This window comes from Poecilia mexicana, unplaced genomic scaffold, assembly GCF_051168715.1.
Source record: "Poecilia mexicana isolate PSO_F unplaced genomic scaffold, ASM5116871v1 scaffold_19, whole genome shotgun sequence".
Taxonomy (NCBI): Eukaryota; Metazoa; Chordata; class Actinopteri; order Cyprinodontiformes; family Poeciliidae; genus Poecilia; species Poecilia mexicana.
In genome coordinates this window covers 17,512,705-17,520,407 of record NW_028263388.1, presented here as the reverse complement: position 1 = coordinate 17,520,407, position 7,703 = coordinate 17,512,705, and the positions used below count along the sequence as shown (strand labels likewise).

Genomic DNA, 7,703 nt, shown 5'->3' with positions numbered 1-7,703 from the left:
GGTACACCAGTCAGCCTGTTTGTTTTCACCACCAGTTACTGTTTGAAGCATAAAACCAGTGAAAGATGGCCGAAGAGGTAAACAAACTAACTTTTACTGTGATCTGTCTGAAGGATCAGTTGATGAAAAATAAGAAACAGATAAAATCCCTTTTAAGGCAGCTTTTAATGTAAACTTTCCCTCCAAATGCGTAATATGTTAACAGAAATCTCACCCCAATTGTTTTTTTATCATGTCAACGTCCTAAGTAAATTTTTATTAATACGTCTCTTTTGGATTTTCTTTTTTATGCAGATGCCGCAAAGATTTACTCAAAATGGTGAAACAGCATGGCGTAGAAAAACAGAACGGGAAAAACAAATGAGAGATAACCCAGAGGTTCTGTTTGTCTCTGAGAGAGATGGACAGGAAGACAAGTACATGTTTTACACAAAAGAACCTGGAAAGATGCTTGAACGCATAGAGAATACATATGGAAAAGGACCTGAAGAAATCTGTTACAAATGGGACACAGATGCAGGTGTCATTATGTTTTATCCGACAACTCAGATGTGTGTGATACATGGTTGTAAGACAAAAAGGAAAAAATTTTTTAATTGGTTTAAAAAAAATCGCATTTAGAGGATTAATTCAATTGTTTCTGAGATCGTTTCTCTCCGTCTCCTGACCCTTCCTTCCCTTCACCCTCTTCCCCAAACCATATTCTGGAGGTCATGTTAGGACTGCGGAGCGTTTTGTACTCACTGAGAAGGTGGTAGTTTGAGTCTCTCTCGTACTTGAAGGTCAGTCTCCCATAACTGACATGATTGAGATTCTTGAGCCACTCGAAGTACGACACAGTCACACCACCAGCGTTCAGGTACATGTCCTGCAAGGAAGAACAACATCATGTAGTCCTGATCGTTGCTACTTGTTGAGAACAAAATGTCTCCTGCAACCAAAACTGTGCTTCAAAATTTGATTTGATTTCTGTTCAATAAAAATTTTCCTGTGAACTGTGTACTGACTTATTGATAGAGATAAACAAGTTGCACAGCTTATTATATGTATTTTACATAATTTTCCCCATCAGTATCATCAACTATGGAAGTTTTTCTTAGGACAAAAATTGACAGGATTGAGAAGAAAAAGAGGATCACTGCAAAAACACAATCTTACAAAGTATTTTAAGTCTAGTGGAAATATACTTGAAATAAGAAAACTAACTTACAAGTAACTTTTCTGCAGTTGTAGAAATTTAAGTGAATATTTCCTTGATATTGATGAAAAAGTGCTATTATGGGGAAATTGTCTTATTATGAGTAAATTTATCTGGAATTAACACTTTTTAATCAATATTAAGTAATTATTTACTTAAAATGAGTTTCTACAACTGCTGAAAAGTTACCTGTAAGTTAGTTTTGTGTGTTTTGAAGTGCAATAAGATATTTGCACTAGAAACACATTCTTCAGATCAGACAATTTTTTGTTAAATGTTTGTGCAGCAACATTTTTGTTTGTGCTGCTCTCATTTTAAAGATATTAAGAAATGTTTCCAGAGGTCATGAAAGGTCAACCAGCCGCCCCACATTGTGCAAATCAAAATTGGTGGCAATCAACTGATTGGGCTGGTTTTTATGCAGCAATTTTTTTTGTTTGTGCTGCTTTGGCTTTGAAAGTTTAAAGGTCAACAGGTCAACCAGACGCCCCCCCACACACACACACACACTTTTACTAAATCAAGATGACCTTCAAACTTTAACATACATCTTCAAAGCCAAAGCAGCACAAACGTAGTTGAGTTGATTGACACCAACTTTGTCTTATTGAAGGTGGGGCGGCTGGTTGACCTTTCATGACCTCTGGAAACATTTCTTGATATCTTTAAAATGATAGCAGCACAAACAAAAATTTTAGCACCAATTCTGTCTGATTTTTGAAGACATCTACCATCGATAAGGACGACCTTTGTTAAAATCAGTGTTTAGGCTTCAAACACTGTTATTAATTTATTTCTAGCAGTCATGTGTTGCTCTAAATCCGTTGTTCTCATTTCTAGGGGTACTAGTCTCCTTCCGGACCCTCCAGCTGCCCCTCGCCTTCCTCGCCTCGCCGTACCCGACTCCAGATGTTCAGCATATTTTTTTGTGAATTTTCGGAACCAAAATCAGAACAGACTCTTCCAGACGCCGCACCTCGGCTTTCCCCTCACCGCCTAACCCCCACTGCAGCCTGTAGCGCCCCCTCTGCTTCCCCGGCCTCACCTGTGTGTTCGTGTAGATAAACCCTCCCTCCGCCTCCGAAACGTGACCAGAACAACCCAAATATTTGACCCGGATGGAGGTTCAGGTCAGAAAGTCGTGTGGTTGTTCTGGCTGCAACGTAAAGGCAATAAAAGCTGCTTCCAATGAACTGAAGGAGCCTTTTGGATGAGGGGTGAGAAATTCTTGGAAAAGACAAGAAGTCCAGTTGCCTTTTGATTCAACACTTACAAATTTGCACCAATGATGAACAATTGGATTTTAAATTCTATGCACCAAAAGCAACAATAAGTAAAAACCCTGCTGTGCGCATGATTTGCTGCAAAGGCAGATGATAGAAAACTTATTTATTTTTAAAATGGGAAAAACAGAATCGCCTACAGTATATAATGTTTCTATTGATTTAATTGGTGCAAAATCAACTAATAAGCAGCTTCAGAAATGTTACTCTCTTGTACTGCGAAACAGCAGAAATGATTTGCTAGAACATTTCTACTTCATAAATCAGGGGTGTCCAAAGTGCGGCTCGGGGGCCATTTGTGGCCCTTTGAGTGATTTTGTGTGGCCCCAACTGTAATTCAAGAAGGAAACAAATTTGATCTGTGCAAACTTTAATTTTATTCAGGGTGAAATTATTACCAATATAATTTTCTAATATTGGGAAATGTCAAGTTTAACACAAAGACTTTGCTGCACCATATCAGCTTTTATTTCATTTATTAAACGTGGTTAAATAAAGCAAGTGTTTTGAAAGATGGTGACCAAATTTTTATTTTTTTTATAAACAGAATAAATTTGTTCAATCAGCCCCCCACTCCCAAAAAAAAAAGAAAACTAGATTAACTTTCTTTTATTTCAGAAGATTTGAATAAATAAATAAAAAAAATATTTTTAAGTTTTGGGTCTACAGCAAAAACTGGACAACTTTACTTGTTTGATTTTATTTTTATTTTCTTGGCCCACTTCTGACTCAACGATTTTGGCCCATGTGACGAAAAGTTTGGACACGTCTAACAAAAATGAAACAGACTCAAATCTCCAGAGTCCTCCACTCATCTGGACTCATTTCAAAACAGAAAACACTCAAATTCACCAAAAATTTACAACTAGAACTTCTTGTGCAAGCTGGGAAAGAAACACACAAACACAAAGACAAAGGAAGGAGGAAAGAAATACCGGAAGAAGGAAAAAACATCTTACTGCAATGTGAAGCTGCAATAAAGCGTTTAATTTAAAAACTGTTTTTTAAATTGGTGCATTAACTGAGCAGCTTTTGGTTCATAACTTCTGCCTTCCTAACTTGGTGCCAAACTCACCCGGGCGGAGCGCTCCATGGTGTAGGCCAGACCAGAGTGAACAATGTCCTTCTCAGAGGCGCCCTGCAAATGAGGATTATTAAACACCAAATCATGGAGATGCATCAGTTTTCTAAACCTAAAATATCATAATGAATGATGTGGCTATTTTCTGGAGGCAGTGCTTTCTGGTACAGATCTTGTATCGATTTTGCTTTAGCTGAGGAGAGCAGACGATACTCACAGCAATTCTGGCCTGGAAGTCGGCGGTGGGAACGATGGGGATGGGTCCTCCCTGCTTCCCAAACTTCCTCTCTAGACTCTCCTGCACAGACACTGGAAGGAGGCAACAGGGAAAGAAGACAGACGTGTGGATTCGTTTAGAGCTTTTTAAGATGCTTTCATAACAAGGAGACATGTAACAAAGACTAAAAGGTAGAAATGGCCAAAGATGCAGCATTTATCCCTGAAAAAAACAGAAAAGTACCTCACATGCTTCACAGTAGAAACATTTGTCCCACATTGCTCACTTTGAAACCTAAAATCAATACTAATGTTGGTAAACTCATCTCTGGGATGACAGATGTGAATCAAAATGTGGGGCGATGACTCAAAGTGGATCATCTGGTCACCCAACCCAGGACTGCATTTTTTTATAACAGTCATTGTCTTCTCAACGAAAACATATCAGCAAAACGTCGGTACTTTAAATCTGGAAGTTCAAGGCAAACTGGTTCTATAAAGTACATTTTATTCTTCTCCATCACACATAGTGAAAAATAAATGTACCCCTATATGATTGGCTGCTGTGAAATACAGAGAGGGTATAAATAAGCAGGAAAAGGCAGGAAAGAAACACAAACACTGTTGGAAGCTGCTAGCAGAACCACATCAGTGCCGCCTCAGCCACTAAACCGGGTAAGATTTCTATTTGCCTTCACATTTTTTAATCACATTATCATTACTTTTATTTCTTTTCTTCATGACACAAGTGCAGATCAAAACAGACCATCTTCTGTTTTAAAGAAATAAAAAAATAACACAAATGCTTCACATTTTGCCAGAAAATTATAAAGATGTGTTTACAGCAGAACTTTTCATACGACCAGTGAAGCAGCAGTAAAATATTTAACAACCGTTGTTATTCTGTGTTTTTAGGAAACAACTGGTACACCAGTCAGCCTGTTTGTTTTCACCACCAGTTACTGTTTGAAGCATAAAAACAGTGAAAGATGGCCCAAGAGGTAAACAAACCAACTTTTACTGTGATCTGTCTGAAGGATCAGTTGATGAAAAATAAGAAACAGATAAAATCCCTTTTAAGGCAGCTTTTAATGTAAACTTTCCCTCCAAATGCGTAATATGTTATGTTAACAGAAATCTCACCCCGATTGTTTTTTTTATCATGTCAACGCAATAAGTAAATTTTTATTAATACGTCTCTGTTTGATTTTTTTTTTTTATGTAGATGCCTTTTGAATTTCATTTGACTGGAACATCACCATGGAATAAAAAAAAACAACGGGAAAGTCAAATGACAGCTAACCCAGCGGTTCTGTTTGTCTCTGAGAGAGATGGAAAGGAAGACAAGTACATGTTTTACACAGAACATCCTGAAGAAATGCTTGAACGCATAGAGAATACATATGGAAAAGGACCTGAAGAAATCTGTTACAAATGGGACACAGATGCAGGTGTCATTATGTTTTATCCGACAACTCAGATGTGTGTGATACATGGTTGTAAGACAAAAAGGAAAAAATTTTTTAATTGGTTTAAAAAAAATCGCATTTAGAGGATTAATTCAATTGTTTCTGAGATCGTTTCTCTCCGTCTCCTGACCCTTCCTTCCCTTCACCCTCTTCCCCAAACCATATTCTGGAGGTCATGTTAGGACTGCGGAGCGTTTTGTACTCACTGAGAAGGTGGTAGTTTGAGTCTCTCTCGTACTTGAAGGTCAGTCTCCCATAACTGACATGATTGAGATTCTTGAGCCACTCGAAGTACGACACAGTCACACCACCAGCGTTCAGGTACATGTCCTGCAAGGAAGAACAACATCATCATGTAGTCCTGATCGTTGCTACTTGTTGAGAACAAAATGTCTCCTGCAACCAGTGTTGTGTTCAAGACCACCTAACCCGAGACCAAGACAAGACCAAGACCAGAGTGTATCGAGACCGAGACAAGACCAAGACTTTTAGGGTCCGAGACCAAGTCAAGACCAAGACCGAGGAAAGTCGAGACCGAGTCAAGACCAAGACCAGCACCGCGCTCTACATGATATGATAAAATGTGAAATATGATCAAAATTGCTTCTCAAAATAATCTGAAAGATCCATATTCCCATAAAAACAACTAGATATTAAATACTTAATACATTTTACCAATATTAAATATTCCATTTCTGTGTTACAATGTGTGATGGTCTCGTGCCATCCCTAAAAACATAACACCCTGGACATTTGCCCATATTGCTCATGTAAGAAACCACCACTGTTGCACCATTAAACATAGCAATTGAGGAAATGCCCTGATGGTAAATAACGCTCAACTATGAACACTGACCAAGGAGCAACAAGCAATAAGTAACCAAACAGAAGGCGCTCATCGTGACTGTTTTCACTCTCTATCCCAGTACATGAAGCCAGGTAGTCTGACACCATGGCAGACATTACAGCTGCCACTTTGAACAAAAACAATCAAAGAGCAATGTGCATGCTCTGCATGCTCTTTCTTTCTTGTGTTTTAGTTATTTGTTAATTTAAATATCAACGTACATAATTAAATTAAATAATGATGCAGTGTACACAGAGCATTACTAGAACAAAAAACGGGTTTAACACGAACTCACGGTGTTCTGTCAGATCAGCATACGTTGTCAGATAGTGGTATGCTTAGCTCAGACATGCATACGCTGTCATTACCATATGATTTTATTTAATCAGCAACATAGAATCATGACGTAGATCATCATACACTTGGTTATTAACAGTTGTATGACATCCAGCTAAAGCCAGACCTGCTTTAAATACACTTTGAAACCATGACAACGCATGTATATCCATCTAGTTATCATATTATGTCATATTATAAACAATTTAATGACTTATTTTCGTCATAACTTGCTGCATATGGTGAACTGACAACTCCTCTGACGATCGGACTTCTTAATGCGCATGCGCAGGCATGGTACTCTGCACGTATGCTATTCTGACAGCGTATGGCTACCTGATAGAACAACGGCTCTCAGTGAGTGACACTCCAGTCCTATCTAATAAATAAAGAGCCGTGGAGAAGAATCGACTGTTTCTGAATGTCACATCACTATATTGCAGACTTTTGGACACAGCGTTGTCCTATATGTGCGACAAGGCAATCAACACCTCCGCACAATAACTCAGACAGTGAGTGACTTTTTTTCATCACAAATTCTTATGTGTCTCTGTACAGCTAGCTTTGCTAACATCACGTTAGCAGAGCTTACCTTCTTTGAGCTTCTTTTCTAAGTGACGAAAAAAGTTAGACGTTGTTCCCACCGTCTGTGAAAGCGAAGCGCTGCTGAGTTAGCTGTGGCTATCGGATTTCTTACTATTTATGTAGCGCTATTATATTACTGACGATTAGACAAACATTTTCTGCCGCTGAGAGGAAACCACTGCGCATGTCCTGGAGCGCCGCGCGTGAGTGGAAGGTGGGGAGGGGGAGGGGAGCGGAGGAGGGAGGGGGGAGTAACAGAAACAGTAGTCGCCTGGATTTTAATCGGTGCGTTTTGCATCCACTGAAAAGAAAGATGTTAACAAATAAACAGGACAGTATGCTGTACGTTTAGTGATATTTTCACAGTTGCGGTCTCGACTGGTCTTGAAATAAATTGCCGAGTCCTCAGAGCCCGAGACCGAGACAAGACCGAGACCAAATGCGGTCGAGTCCGAGACGAGACCGAGACTATCAGAAAACGGTCTTAAGACCGGACTCGAGACCAAGACCGATCTCGAGTACCACAACACTGCCTGCAACCAAAACTGTGCTTCAAAATTTGATTTGATTTCTGTTCAATAAAAATTTTCCTGTGAAATTTTTGTCTGTAAATTATTTAAAACTACAAACAGGAGCTTAAAACAAAAACACTCTGCTTTAAAGAGAAATAAATACAATAAAAAAGTCA

General features: G+C 38.8%; 1 long non-coding RNA gene across 1 annotated transcript; it reads left to right on the top strand.

The window, feature by feature from the left end:
- The first annotated feature begins 4,692 nt into the window (after nucleotides 1-4,692).
- Nucleotides 4,693-7,703, top strand: LOC148153693 (uncharacterized). Its single transcript, XR_015766396.1, has 2 exons — nucleotides 4,693-4,779; nucleotides 5,004-7,703. It is a non-coding gene; the product is annotated as an uncharacterized LOC148153693 (long non-coding RNA).